Source organism: Chlorocebus sabaeus, chromosome 8 (assembly GCF_047675955.1).
Source record: "Chlorocebus sabaeus isolate Y175 chromosome 8, mChlSab1.0.hap1, whole genome shotgun sequence".
In the NCBI taxonomy this organism is placed as follows: domain Eukaryota; kingdom Metazoa; phylum Chordata; class Mammalia; order Primates; family Cercopithecidae; genus Chlorocebus; species Chlorocebus sabaeus.
In genome coordinates, this window is record NC_132911.1 from 135100476 (window position 1) to 135116461 (window position 15986).

General features: G+C 37.0%; 1 long non-coding RNA gene across 1 annotated transcript in view; it reads right to left on the reverse strand.

The window, feature by feature from the left end:
* Positions 1-15986, reverse strand: part of LOC103237451 (uncharacterized) — a 592913-nt gene that overhangs the window by 20829 nt on the left and 556098 nt on the right. The window contains exon 5 of the long non-coding RNA XR_005240932.2: positions 15284-15433. This is a non-coding gene — a long non-coding RNA (uncharacterized lncRNA). The remainder of the gene's footprint in view (positions 1-15283; positions 15434-15986) is intronic.

Genomic DNA, 15986 nt, shown 5'->3' on the forward strand with positions numbered 1-15986 from the left:
AATACTGCTGCAATGAACATTTTCACACCTGTGTCTTTATGGTAGAGTGATTTATATTTCTCTGGGTATATATCCAGGACTGGGATTGCTGGGTCAAAAGGTAGTTCTTCTTTTCGCTCTTTGAGGAATCAGTGTACTGATTTCCAGAATAGTTTAAAGGATCAATATTACTAAAATAGCATATTACCCAATATAATATACAGATTCAATGCTATTCCTATCAAACTACCAATGATATTCTTCACAGAAGTAGAAAAAGATATTTTACAATTTACATGGAACCAATAAAGAGCCCAAATAGCAAGGCAAAACTAAGAAAAATAAAAAAAACAAAGCTGAAGGCATCCTGTTACCTGACTTCAAACTACACTACAAGGCTACAGACTACATTAGCCACAACAGCATGGTACTGGTATAAAAACAAGTATACAGACCAATGGAACAGAAGAGAGAGCCCAGAAATAAGGTCGCATATCCACAACCATCTGATCTTTAACAAAGCTGACAAAAACAAGCAATAAGAGACTGAAATATAAAACCCAAATATAAAAACCCTGGAAGACAACCTAGGCAATACTATCCTGGACATAGGAATGGGCAAAGATTTCACAGCAAAGACACCGAAAGCGAAAGCAACAAAAGCAAAAATTGACAAGTGGAATCTAATCAAACTGAAGAGCATCTGCACAGCAAAACAAACTATCAACAGAGTACACAGACATCCTACAGAATGAGACAAAATATATGCAAGCTATGCATCTGACAAAGATCAAATATCCAGCATCTATAAGGAACTTTAACACATTTACAAGAGAAAAACAAACAACTCCATTAAAAAGCAGACAAAGAGCATTAACAGAAATTTCTCAAAAGAAGACATACACGCGGACAACAAGCATATTTTAAAAAGCTCAGTATCAGTGATCACTAGAAAAATGCAAATCAAAGCCACAATGATCATGTAACAATAGCAATTCTTCCGTTTCATAAGCATGGGATATTTTACCATTCGTTTGCGTCATCTACAATTTCCTTCATCAATGTTTTGTATTTTTCCTTGTAGAGCTCTTTAACCATCTTGGTTTCTAGATATTTTTGTTGTGGTGGTGGTTAAAAACAGAATTATCTTCTTTATTTGATTTTAAGCTTGATAGTTATTGGTGTATAAAAATTCTACTGATATTTGTATGTTGGTTCTATATCCTGAAAACTTACTGAATTTTTAAAATCAAATCTAAGATATTTTGATGGAGTCTTTAAGGTTTTTTAAATGTAAGATCACATTGTCAGCAAATACAGATCATTTGACTTTCTCTGTTTCCAATTTGGTTATCTTTTATTTCTTTCCCTTACCTGATTGCTCTGGCTAGGACTTCCAGGACTATGTTGAATGGGAGTAATGAAATTGACCAAACAAGATAAGGACGTCCTTATCTTTTTTTAGTTTTTAGGGGGAATTCTTTCAACTTTTACCCATTCAGTGTGATGTTGGCTGATGGTTTATTGTGTATGGCCTTTATTATGTTGAGATATGTTCCTTCTATGCCTAGAAGGCAATACCAAAAGGAACTGTAGAAATGATATAAAAACACTGAAATTTAAAAACATGCCCTGAATGACCATTGAGTCAATGATGAAATTAATATGGAACTTAAAATAATTTTTAATTATTGAATGACATGAAAGCATAACATACCAAAATATTTAGGATACAGCAAAAGCAGTACCAAGTGAAAAGTTTATAGCATTTTGTGATGCCTACATGAAAAACACAGAAAGATTACAAATTAACAGCCTAATGTCACACTTCAAGGAACTAGAAAAACAAAAATGAATCAAATCCAAAGCTAGCAGTCGAAAAGAAGTAACAAAGATCAGAGTAGAACCAAATGAAAATAAGACCAAGAAAATAATGCAAGGATTTGTAAAACCAATAGTTGGTTCTTTAAAAAGATAAACAAAATTGGCCAGGCACAGTGGCTCACGCCTGTAATCCCAGCACTTTGGAAGGCCAAAGTGAGTGGATCACAAGGTCAGGAGATCGAGACCATCCTGGCTAACATGGTAAAACCCCGTCTCTACTGAAAATACAAAAAATTAGCTGAGTGTGGTGGCGGGCGCCTCAACTACTCGGGAGGCTGAGGTAGGAGAACAGCGTGTGTAGTCTCAGCTACTCGGGAGGCTGAGGCAGGAGAACGGCGTGAACCCGGGAGGTGGAGCTTGCAGTGAGCTGAGATCATGCCACTGCATTCCAGCCTGGGTGATAGAGCGAGACTCTATCTCAAAAAAAAAAAAAAAAAAAAAAAAGATAAAATTGATAACTCACTAGCTGGACTAACCAAGAAAAGAAGAGAGAAGATCCAAATAAACACAATCAGAAATGAAAAAGAAAACATTACAACATATATCACAGAAATACAAAAGATTCTCAGAGACTCTTATTCACAACTATACCTTCACAAACTAGAAAACCTAAAAGAAATGGATAAATTCTTGGAAACATACAAATGCCAAGATTGAACCAGGAACATATAGAAATCCTGAATAGACCAATAAATAGTATTGAGATTGAACCAGTAATAAACATCTCCCAACAAAATAAAGCCCAGGACCAGATGTATTCACAGCATAAGTTCTATCAAATGTACAATGAAGAACTGGTACCTCCTCCTCAAACTATTTCAAAAAATTAAGGAAGAGGGAATTACCCCTAATTCATTCTAGGAAGCCAGTATCATCCAAGACAATGATATAACAACAACAACAACAAAACTGAAAATCAATATCCTTGATGAACATAGATGCAAAAATTCTCAACAAAATACCAGCAACCAAGTCCACCAACATATCAAAAAAATCAAGATCAAACTCATGATGCAGTGGGTTCTATTCCAGGGATGAAAGGATGCTTCAACCTACAAAAATCAATAAATATGATTCATCACATAAACAGAAAATTAAAGACAAAAACTGTATGATCATCTCAACAGATGCAGAAAAAGGATTTGATAAAACTCAGCATCCTTTCCTCCATGATACAAACCATTTACTTTTAACATGAATCTTTATATTTAAAGTGGGTTTCTTGTAGATCACATATAATTGGGTTGTTGTTCTTTTTTTATCTACTCTGACAATATATGTCTTTTAATTGGTGTAATGTGACCAGCCACATTTAAAGTAATTATTGATATAGCTGCATTAATATCTACCATATTTGTAGCTGTTTCCTATTTGTTGCACTTTACCTTTTCCTTTATTTTTCTTTTGATCTCGCTTTAATTGAGCATTTTATATAATTCCATTTTATCTCTTCCTTCAGCATATCAGTAACGGTACTAACAAAAAACTTACTACTTTTCCTAAAGTTTCCAATATACATTTCTAACTAATCTAAATTTAACTTCAAATAACATAACATCACCTCACATGTAATGCAAGTGCCTCATAATAATATTCTCAATCCCTCCCTCCTGTCCTTTGTGAATTGCTTCATTTCTTTTACTTATTTATGTTATTATCACCTAATGCATTGTTACTATTATTGCTTTAAACAAAGTTACCTTTCATATCAATTAAAACTAAAAAATGAAATATTTTATTTTACCTTCATTTATTCTTTCTCTGATGCCCTGCCTTTCTTTATGTAAATCCAATTATCTGACATCATTTCTCTCCTGTCCAAAGATCTTTTATTATTATTATTATTATACTTTAAGTTCTAGGGTACATTGCATAACGTGCAGGTTTGTTACATAGGAACACACGTGCCATGTTGTTTACTGCACCCATCAACTCATCATTTGCATTAGGTATTTCTCCTAATGCTATCCCTCCCCTAGCCCCTCACCCCCCAGCAGGCCCCGGTGTGTGATGTTCCCCTCCAAAGATCTTTTAAATGTCATGCACAGCAGATCTGCTGGTTACAAGTGCACTCAGCTTTTGTCAGATAAAGTTATTATTTCTCTTTAACTTTGGAAGGATAATTTTCACTGGATATGGAACTCTAGGCTGGTGTTTTGTTTCCTTTCAACACTTTAAATATTTCACTCCACTTTGTTTTCGCTTGCATTGTTTTTGACAAAAAGTCTGCTATTCCTATTCCTATTCCTGATCAGTAGGTATTTGATTTCTCTGACTTCTTTCAAGGTGTTCTCTTTGTAAGGCCTCTGAGCCCAAGCCTGCAGGTATACATCCAGATGGCCTGAAGCAACTGAAGAATCACAAATGAAGTGAAAATGACCAATTCCTGCTTTCACTGATGACATTAGCTTGTGAAATTCCTTCTCCTGCACAATGAATCTCAGGAACCCCCCCACTGAGCACCTTGTGACCCCCACCCTCTGCCCCTGCCCACAAGAGAACAATCTCCTTTGACTGTAATTTTCCACTACCTACCCAAATCCTATAAAACTGCCCCACCCCAACTCTCTTTGCTGACTCTCTTTTCAGACTCAGCCCACCTGCACCCAGGTGATTAAAAAGCTTTATTGCTCACACAAAGCCTGTTGGTGGTCTCTTCACACAGATGGCATGACACTCTTGACTTTGATTTTCTGCACTATGAATATGATAAGAAGGGTACATATTTGTTGTTGGTAGTGGTGTTTGTTTCATTGCTGCTGTTGTTACTTTTTGTATTTATTATGCTTGGGGTTCTCTAAACTTTATCTGTGATTTGGTATCTATCATTAATTTTGGAAAACTCTTTGTTATTTTGTTATATTGTCTTTCATTGTTGTCTTTAATTATGGAAAGCTCTTTGCTATTATTACTTCAATGCTTGGGGTTCTCTAAACTTTTCGCATCTGTGATTTGATGTCTTTCATCAATTTTGGAAAGTTCTTTGCACTATTACTTCAAATACTGTTTTCTGTTTGATTCTGTCTTTCTTTTCCTTTTGGTATTCCAAAGTTTCTCACAGTTCTATAATCTTCTAATTATATCTCAGTCATTTATTGGACATGTGTCTTAGGGTTGAGACCTTCCTATGTGTTTCTCAAATGGTATAGCATTTCCTCCCCTTCTTTCTAGCTGCAACATTTCCACTTTATTTCCTTGAAGCCCCCAAAACCTGTTGGCCATATTTTTCCCTTCATGTGTGAGACAGGAAGAGAACAGTGGATTGGATTGAGAAAAATGCCTTTTCTTAAACTGCGATACGTCTTTACACGTTCTCTTCTTCTGGAAGGCAGCTCTTTGTTACGGAGAACACTCTGGGTATGTTTCACAATTTTGATTCTTCCCCATTCTGTGCCACAGTCAGGAAAGGGTCTTTCTTGGATCTTTACTTTGAGGATATGATAGGATTCCTTGAGATAGAGCCCATGCACGTATAGGATTTCCTAAAACTGTGGTCCCCAAGAGGCTCTCCCTCTCATGCTATTACACAGTTAGCCTCCATCAGTTTGCTAAAATTGCAATTTCAGTATCTTTACAGGGTATATGGCTCCATTACATTGCTCCAGTGTTGCTGTATTTTTCTGATTGTACCTGTCTCTAGATTTCAGATTGCAGTTTTCCCTGTGACCTCAGTTTTCTGATAAGTAGCACAAAACAAAAGTCATTTTTCTGAATTTTCAGCTTTTTCTTATTGTAGGCTTGGGAGTAAGAACTTTGAAGCTCTTACATGTTGGAGCTAAAATTGGAACTCCCATGCATAGGGTTATGATAAATAGTAATCATTCATCTTCAAAACCACTGATATCAACTTGGCCAAAAATATGCTTAAGAAAAATTTTTCTTTTTGTTAATATCAGACCCTGTAGGGTTCTTAGCTCTTTCTCATCCCTGCAGCTAAAGACATGTGGTCCTCTGTTCCTATATCAAACACTATCAGTTAAGATGGAGATTTCAGGGGTCTCGTTTTTAGGTACTACTGAAATCAATCATTCTTTAGCTATTAGTCTGTTTTGGGCCTAATTTCCAGATTTCTAGTTCTTGGGATTGTTTTCTCCAACTGAAGAATTCTTCACCAAACAAGAGACTTGTTTTTTCATTTCCTAATCTGATGATTTCCTTTTCTGTCACCATTTTAAAGACTTAATTCTTGCCTCTAAACTCCAGCTAAGTGTTGCCTTTGGAGCCTAATCCTTGTATCTCTGGAAGTCAGTGTTTCCTACCTATACCCATACGGAAGGGAACAAATCATGGTAAACCGCAAGCACTAGTAGCATTTACAATAGTTGCTGAAGATCCTCCTTAGCTCCCAGCCTTCCATTCTGTTTCAGGTCAGCTTGCCTCCTGATGCTGGATGTTCTCCTCCTCCCTGACGCGTGGAATTGAGGCTGCACTGGAGCTTACCTCTGCTTTTATGGAACACACTGAATCTACTAATGTCAGTTTTCTCACTAAAAGCAAGATCTCAATTATGTAAATAGTACAGGCCTTCAAACATCTCATTCACTGGTGATTTCAGGTAGTTGGATCTAGGATACTGAGGGAGATAGAGCGTGATCAAGCTTGTTCCTTAACTGGCCAGGTAGTTAATTCAGTTCAGTATCTGCTGTGCATAGACAGGTATGTATGGTTGTACATAATTCCTTATTTTTGCTCCTAAAAGTCAATCATGGTAAGTAACTAGTTACATACATTTAGTGCTAGCACACACACTTTTAGTTATAGTCTTCACAAAAAGAATAAGCTGTGTTTGAATTATGCTTCAAGCACTAACTTTGTGACCTTAGCTAAATCACATAAACCCCACATATCACTTTCCTTAGTCTTAAATAAAGACAACACACAGTGAGTGCTCAGGAAATACCAACTCCTCTTTACTCCCGTACATACTGCTCAGCCTGAATGTTGCATCTTCTGGGCCTTGCTCACTTTTGCCAATGCAGGACTTGCTACAAACACATGTGTTCATGAATGATCTGTCTTTTCAAAAACCTTCCCTATATGCCTATCACGCTGGTATTTTTTTAGGCTAGACCAGCCCTGAAAACTCATAAGCTCATACCTGCCTGTTGAAACTATGTCCTTGCTTCACATTCTAACTTAAGATCTAACTGTGATAAAATATTTTTCACTCTCACTACCCACATTGTTTTACACATCTGCACTGGTGTCTGTCAACTTTGCAAACAGAATACACTTATGTGTAAACCTCTTTCACTAAACCATGAACCTATAGAGTGCCAACCATTTACAATTAGTGTCAATGTGGAATTTTGTTTTCAACAGATACTGAGTAAATTAAATGTTTTATCAAATAATGATCACTGCAACTGAATAGCAGATAAGTCAACATTTCCTTTTAAACTGGAGTACATTTATCTCCATTACAGGGACTGTGTGGTCTAACCTTTGAAAACACTGTGCATAGCATTGAACCATGAAGTAAACATTTATTAATCAATTTTGAGGCCTTAGTGTATTTCATAATTTAAATTGGTATTCTGATGAAAAGAAAATAAGAAAATGGTGGAACAAAAGTTTTAGAGAAAAAGGGTACGGAAAGAAGAAAGAAGGAAGTAACAAAAGGAAGATTCCTAGCCCTATAGCAACAAATATCCAGCAGGTGCTGATTTTTTTTTTTTTTTTCAGAAAAGAAATAGAATGCTACAGCATATTCAGTTTTGAGAAAAGGCTAACCAACAACAATAAAAAAACATAGGCATGCTCAGATTGCACATGCACAGAAAAATGTTGGAGAGAAACCATTGAAATAGCTCACTGGTCCTCTTGTGTTGCTGCTTATCTGATTATCTGAGGTCGAGAGAACTGAGGACAACAAAGGAAATTAGGTCTTCCATAGTTCTCATTAAATGCTGGAAGAGTCTGACTACTGCTGAGCTGAGCACTTCAGCGGCTTTGGAAAAGGAAGTGTTGTTACTTATTTCACCACCTTCATTGTGCTGGAGGAAATAAGAAATAGCTCTGAGACTAATAATAACAGAAAACGCATCCACAGCAGCAGAGCCCAGTTGCACTTCCTAAAGGCAGTATAAATAATTAAGTGTCTCTACAGGCAAGCCACTAGGAATAAAGGAAAAAGAGCTGCAATTGCTGATGTGGTTTCACCCCAGTCCTGCCCATGTTTCTTAACAGGAAAGGGAGTTGTAATGCCAATAATAAAATCTTAGGGCTGGAAAGAACATTTATTCGTTCATTTACTCAGCCATTATTGGACACTTATGATAGATTAGTCGTTATGTTACCTACTGGGAACTTGGATATCACTCACTTCTATGTCTTCAGTCTTTGAGTGAAGAGCTATCTATATGGTGAGTCCAAAAGTGCACAAGAGGAAACCTGGCTTGTCCAAACCAAGGGCTATAACTTAGTTTCCTAACTCCCTAGCAAAAATAATTTCAATTAGGCTCCACTTGAACTCTTAAAAATGTGGCTTGTGAATTACTTGATGAATAAGTTTACTTTCTTGATTATATTAAGCACAAAAAGGAAGAGAAACACAATTACAATATTAAAATTGTTAAAGGCATCTCACCAAGGTGCTTCTTCTGAGAACTCCATGTCTCCATTGCTTATTTGAAACCTTTATTTTGCTTGGCCTCTGGGTCCCACTGCTTCTGGATTTTACCTCTTACCTACTGATTGCTCCTTCTTTTTTTCTTTTTCTGTATGCTCTCCATCGTCCTGACCTCTTTAATTTGAATGCCTTAGGACTCAGCCCTTTGGCTTCTCTTTGCAATCAGTGCACACACCCTAGATTGACCCATCCAATGCCACAGCCTTAAATAACATCAGTATTCTTCTGATGGCTCTCAAATTAATATATTTTGCTCTAACCTCCCTCTTTAATTCTACATGTATATCAGAGTGTCTATTTGGCAGCCCCAGTGTGATGTTCCTCTAGAATCACAACCTTAACATACATAAAACAAACTCTTCTCACCCTACCCCTCATCAAAAAAAATCTATTTTTTATATACCTACCCATTCAGGAAAAGGAAACCTTCTTTCATTTGCTCAGGTAAAACACTCTGAGTAACCGGTTCCTCTAATTTCTCTATTTCCTATATTCAATCCATCAGCAAATTTTACAACTGTAACTTTGAAATAATACAGCATCCAATCACTTCTCTACAACTCTGTCGCTGCCGCTCTGGTCTAAGCACCATCATGTCTCACCTGGATTATTGCGACAGTCTTTTTAATGGTTTTTTTGCATTTCCTTTTTGCTCCACTGCAGTCTATGCTTCTCAGAGCAGCCTAAGTCACTCCCCTGCTCAAAATGCTCCAATGCACACTACATTCCATCAAAGCCCTAACTATTGCTAAAATAACCCATTGTCACCTTTATTCCTGCTACCTCTCAAGTCACATGCCCTATCCCCTATGCCTTCTCCAACTGTCCCTCTGATGCAGCTATCAAGTCCCATGCTGTTCCTCAAACATAGTAAGCATACCCTCTCTTAGGGTATTCGCATTATCTATTCCCACTGCATGGAGGGCTTTATTTTTAGCTATGTAACCACACGGTTTATCTTCACAGAGATCTTGGCTAACGCTAGTACCTTTTCACTCTATGGTCCTTTCCTCTGCTTTATTTTTCTCTTTGGTACCTTTCACCGTCTGATCCATACTTTTTTTGTTTGTTTGTTTTGCCCTCAAGAACATAAGCACCATGAGAATAGGAATGTCACTTTATTTATTTATGTTTCTGTTTACATAAGTGCATTGGCCCCAGAAATCTAGACTTCTAATTTTAGAGACCATTTTTTCCCCTCCAGTTTCAAAAAAATTGCACTTCAAAATTGTAATACTTTGTGAAAAAAGGAAAAAGATTAAAAATTATGGGTCTAGGGTCAAGGCAATGGTGGAAGATAAAAAGGAAAGATGTTACATTCATTGGAGAAAAAGGTTGATCTTGAAGAAGAAAACAATGGGGATGTTGAATGAAGTAAAAAAACAACATTGGCCGGGCACGGTGGCTCATGCCTGTAATCCCAGCACTTTGGGAGGCAGAGTTGGGTGGATCACAAGGTCAGGAGTTTGAGACCAGCCTGGCCAACATAGTGAAACCTCGCCTCTACTGAAAATACAAAAATTAGCCAAGCACGGTGGTGCACACCTGTAGTCCCAGCTACTCTAGGGGCTGTGCCAGGAGAATCGCTTGAACCCAGGAGGCAGAGATTGTGGTGGTGAGCTGAGATCGCGCCATCTCATTCCAGCCTGAGCAGCCAAGCAAGACTCCAATTCAAAAAAAAAAAAAAAGCCTAGGAAAAGAGGACCATATTCCAACATAAATGTTAATATAATTATTTCCATGAGGCAGTAATTGGAATAATCAAGGGAAATGACTCAGAATGAATGCAGTCATGCCTATGTGACACCATGGCTCATGCTTGCAATCCCAACTATTTGAGAGGCTGATAGAGGCGTTTGAGGCTGTAGTGAGCTATGATGGGACCACTGCACTCTAGCCTGAGCAACATCATGAGACTCCATCTCTTAAAAAAATAAATAAATGAAAATGACAAGGATAATTGGTTTACCACTTTTGATAAAATTCCCTGGGAATTTTCTTCTAATGACATTAAGTATACTAGAGTTACTCCTATTTGAAGGAATGATACAAAATTATTATTATTTATAGGCAACGTGATGGGAAAACTTGAGTCATCTGAAAACTATTAGAATCAACAAAAAATATTCAAGGCAGTAGCTTTGTAAAGAATAATTACCCAGTTCATTTTCTACACTTCAGCTATAACAAGATAAAAAATTTATGAATAAAGCTTAATTCTCATAATGATAAAAACTGATTTAAAGGAATACATAGTAATGTATTTACCAAAATAATTGTTTAGGAATTATATGGGGAAAATTACAAAGAGAAATTATGGCTTGAGAAAAATCTCATTAAAAACTCATATTGTAGAAAAGAAAAACTAAATATTGATATAATATCAGATCTCCTAAGGTTAATATACACATTAATGTATTTTCCCACAATGAGTCTGTAATTACCCTATAATGTACTTAAATACTTTAGAAATAGAAAAACTCATATCTAAATAATAGAAGTATTGAAGGCATTTGAAAGATTAGTCAACTGTTAACCATACGTCCCATGAATTGGTAGAATGAATAGCTTAACAAAAAATTATACAGGAAAAAATTGTGTAATAAAAATATCAGGGATAAATAACTGAATCTTAACAACTGTACTTCAAACAAAGGAATTTTCTTCAGATAACATATTTTACTTTGAAAACAGATTATTAGTGGCTACTGATAAAGAAACAGTTTATATTTCACATATATATTAGTCACCTGTGCTATAGTAATAAGCAGTCCATAATCTCAGTGGCTTATAACAAGGATTTTCGGTATGAATGTGTGCCCCTCTAAAATTTATATTGAAATGTAATACCCAAAGGTGTGGTCTTTGGGAAGCGATTATGTCATGAGGGCTTCACCTTCCCGAATGGGGTTAGCATCATTTTATAAGGGCTGTATGTTAGAAGGAGCATGCTCTTGCCTTTCAGTCCCTTCCATCACATGAGGACACATTCTTCATCCCCTTCAGAGCATGCAGCAACAATGCATTATCTTAGAAAGAGAGAGCAGCCCTCACCAGACACCATGCCTGTTGGTGCCTTGATCTTGAACTTTCCAGCCTCCAGAACCATAAGTAATAAATTTCTATTGTTTATCAATTAGTGGGTCTGAAATATTTTATTACAGAAGCACAAATAAATGAAGACAACAACAAATCCTTATTTCTCATGCAGGTTGCCTGTCAGTGGCTGCAGAATGGCTGCTATGGCTCTTCTCCATGTATCCAAGTTGAATGAGCAGACCCTCTTTGGAGAATGCCATTATCTGGAGGAGAACAAGAGTCTAGTGGGAAATTCCACTGCCTCGTAAAGCGTCAGCTCAGACTAACGCAGGCCCCATCTGCTTACATTGTCAAAGCAGGTCATAAGGCAAGTCCTAACACCTGAGTCAGGGATAAGTACTCCTTCCAGGGTGAGGGCAGACACTGCAGGTCACATGGCAAAGACAGCAGATGTATAATTCTTTTACAAAGAAGATGAGGTAGAATGATTGGGGGTAACAATATAGCCTACGACCGTGTGTCTATCTGTCCTGTTTAAGATGGGAGTTAAGCTCTGTCAAAACATTTCTATAAGAATTTCCAAGAAGATGAGGGTAAAACCTCTTGTAAAAACATTTCGACTAGAAAGCTTTGTTTTATTTCCATAAATTTTGGCTCTATCATTTACTATTTTCGTCACTCTGGATGTGTTACTCAAATTCTCTGAGCTTCAGTTTGCTTATCTCTAAAGCAGTGGTAAAAATGCTAGTCTTTCATGTTTGCAAAATGCCTAGAATTAAGGATATTAGTGTTTATCTCACTGCACTATTTTGAAAGAGCTGGTGTTACCCTGCCCTGGTAGCAGTTTTATATTTCAGAGGATATTGTCTGACTGTTTGGGCTTCCCCATCCCGAGTCTCTCTTTATAGTGCCTACTTTATTTTAGGAACTACACAATATTTTCACTACACAATATTTTCATTTCTAGAAATTGTACCACTGATCTGTTCTTATAAGTGTAAATATGCAAGGGTAAAAACTGTCTATTGCTATGTTGTCTTGCAATGGGTACCTAATAAGTCACAGGTTCCAGTGTTTCTTTACGGTGAAGGCTGGCCACCTCACAACCATCCTAGCTACAACTTCAAAGACTAAAATGATTGATTACTAATAATCTGTGTTAACAAAACAAAAATAACACAGAAAATAAAACAAAACAAAACAAAATACTAAGTATTATGGCACAACCCTGCTAAAAACCTTCAATGACACTGATTTGCTTTCTTTCTTTCTTTCTTTTTTTTTTTTTGAGACGGAGTCTTGCTCTGTTGCCCAGGCTGGAGTGCAGTGGCGTGATCTCGGCTCACTGCAAGCCCCGCCTCCTGGGTTCACGTCATTCTCCTGCCTCAGCCTCCTGAGTAGCTGGGACTGCAGGCGCCTGCCACCACACCCGGCTAATTTTTTGTATTTTTGGTAGAGACAGGGTTTCACTGGGTCAGCCAGGATGGTCTCGATCTCCTGACCTTGTGATCCGCCCACCTCAGCCTCCCAAAGTGCTGGGATTACAGGCGTGAGCCACCCGCGCCTGGCCCCTGTTTTGCTTTTAGACCACATAACCAGTTAGCATCTGGTCCCTATTTCATCACAGCCTGGTAGATTCTCCCAGAAGACCCAGGACTTTTCTTACACAGAACTATACGCATGTATATTTCTTTGTGAGATTTTGTTTAATAATTTTTTCGCACTTGGCATTAAGCTATTTGAGGGCAGAAACTATCTCTGTTTTTATTTCTACACTGTATTTTTGGCAAATAAAAAGCCTAACACATGGCACTCAGTAACTACTTACTGTCTGAGTGAAAAAACTCACAAGAAGTTAATTTCAAGCTTGGTAAACAAGCTTCTCTCTTGCTCTCTGCCTCACTATTTTATCAAAGCATAGTCTATCCTGAAAGGTTTGTTTTTACTAATCTATGTTATTTTTTAATGACCTGCACCCTACAGATACTTATTCATCTCATTGATTTATTAAATTTAACATGTACCTATTGAGGGCAAAATATGTTCTTGGTATAACAGGAAATAATGTATACATTTTTTTCATTCTCTGCTCATTTAAAACCATTGAACTAGAATATGAAAGCAGTCATACGTACATGTGTAATTACATGAATAATTATAGTGGGTTCCTTAGTGACACAGAAATGTATTTCTCTCTTGAAATACATAGAGGAAAATTAATATAGACAGGACAAAATGGAAGAGAGCAGCAATATTAAATAAGAGCAATTTCACAAGGTATTTTCTAGATAAGCATATATTATTGGCCTTGATTTATTTTAAGTGTGTGTAGTTTGAGGAAATTGAGATGAATATAGATGAAATGCTAAGCTAGCCGATGAATCTGTTAGAAAATGGAATTAGCAATGCTATGCAATCTGTCTTTAAAAATTATTAATCTTGGATGGCTTTCAGAGTTCATGGCTTATGTAACTGCCTGTGATCTTTCCAGAAATCATTTATATGACCTTGGGTATATCCCTTTTTTTTGTTGTTGTGTCTTGGTTTCCATATTTTTAAGATTAGAAAGTTGAATGATCAATTAGATTTCTTCCAACTCCCTTATTCTTTACTTGTATTTTTCCCCCTTACATATTTTGAAAACTTATTTTGGCCTTCAGTGGCTTCTGTGACTCAACCTTCTTGTTCTGCTGGCAGTGAGTCTAGACCCTTGCAGTGCTATGGGGAATGTGACATTGGTGTCACCTGAATGCTGACCAGTCCAGCTTTATTGGTGGCACTATGACGTATCATTCATCTTGGTCACAGAAATTAATGAGCTGAGGGCGTTTTCATAATCAGACTCATTCTAAAGTAGTTTAATCCAAGTTAAATGGTAAAGCTTTGTATTACTTCAATCAGGCTTGGGGGTAAGTATATCCTGTTCAGTGGCCATACAGAATGAAACGTTGAAGGAAAGATGTTAAATGGTGATATGATATTTAGTCTATTGAAGTTGCAATGAAAGTGGTAATGAGTAAGCATCATTAAACCAAAGAGCGTCACAGGGATCACTCAGCTACACCTTTGGGGAAATCTCAGGCTGCAGACAATGATGAGGCATCACACCACCTCCCATGAATGGTCTCCAGAAATGTGTGAAAATACCCTTTCTGGCAAGTGTGGAAGTGTGTGCCAACAGTGATGAGAGGCTGACTTCTCTACCTCTATTATACCTCTAAATCCGAGAATACAGACCCGGAAAAGCTTCAGGAGAACTTAAATATTTCTTCAAGATGCCCCCAAGGACTCTATCCAAGACTTTTCACGTGCAGTAGTTCACGTAGCCTAAGGATACCTAGAGCATGGTGACTAAGAATGAGCTGAGGTTAGACTGCCTGGTTCCACAGTACGGTAGGTTTACCTGTAATTAAAAGCACCTTGTAATCAAAAGCATTGATACTTTTACAGCAAAAACTTTCACAATAGGTGAAATAAAGATAAATGATAAACAGCTTCATATAAACTCAGGCTTAGGTTTTCTGCCAAAAGGATTAGCAGCAAGCTAATACAAAACTAAACAAAAAAACACGCCAAAACAAGCAAGATGGAAAGCTCTTAAAACAAGCTCTGTCTTACATGAAATGCTGCATTGCAATAGCTCTTATCACTGTCATTATTTTTATTATTACAGAAATGGGACTCAGAGAACTTAATTAACCTCCTCCTGGGCACAAATCTTGTATGTGGCCAACTAGAATCCATACTCACATCTCTTGGACTTCAAAGTTCACCTTCTTCTTACTGCACCACAAAGCTTTCCTTGTTCCAATTGCATTATCGGTGAAATGAAATTCAAATTCAAGACAATTCAGTTAGAATTCAGGTTTTCCTGTTTTGGAGGAGTGAGGACACCTGAATCTGTAAAGTAAGAGATATTTTCATTGGTTAATTTAATTAAAAACACTAGATACACAACAAAATCAATTACATTTTTGCATACTAGCAATGAATGTGGAAAGCAAAATTATAAAGGTCATACAATTTACAAGCACTCCAAAGACAATGACATACTTAGGAATAAACGTAAAACATTTACAGTCTTTATGCTGAAAATTATAAGATGTTGGTAAATATATTAAGGAAGACCTAAATAAATGAAGAGCTATTGTGTCATGAACTGAGAAACCTAAACATGGTAAAGATGTCAATTCTCCCCAAATTGATCCATAGGTTTAGTGCAATTGTATACAAAAACATGCTTACTCTAAAATTCATATGGAAGGGCATATGCTTAAGGATAGCTTATAAACCATCCTGACAAAAAAGGTTGAAGTGGAAACAATCACTCTACTAAATATGAAGACCTACTACTATATGGCTATTGGCATTAGACTGTGTGGTTTTGGCAGAGGAACAGACACAAAGACCAAAGGAAGAGAACAGAGAACCTAGAAATAGATCCACACAAAGA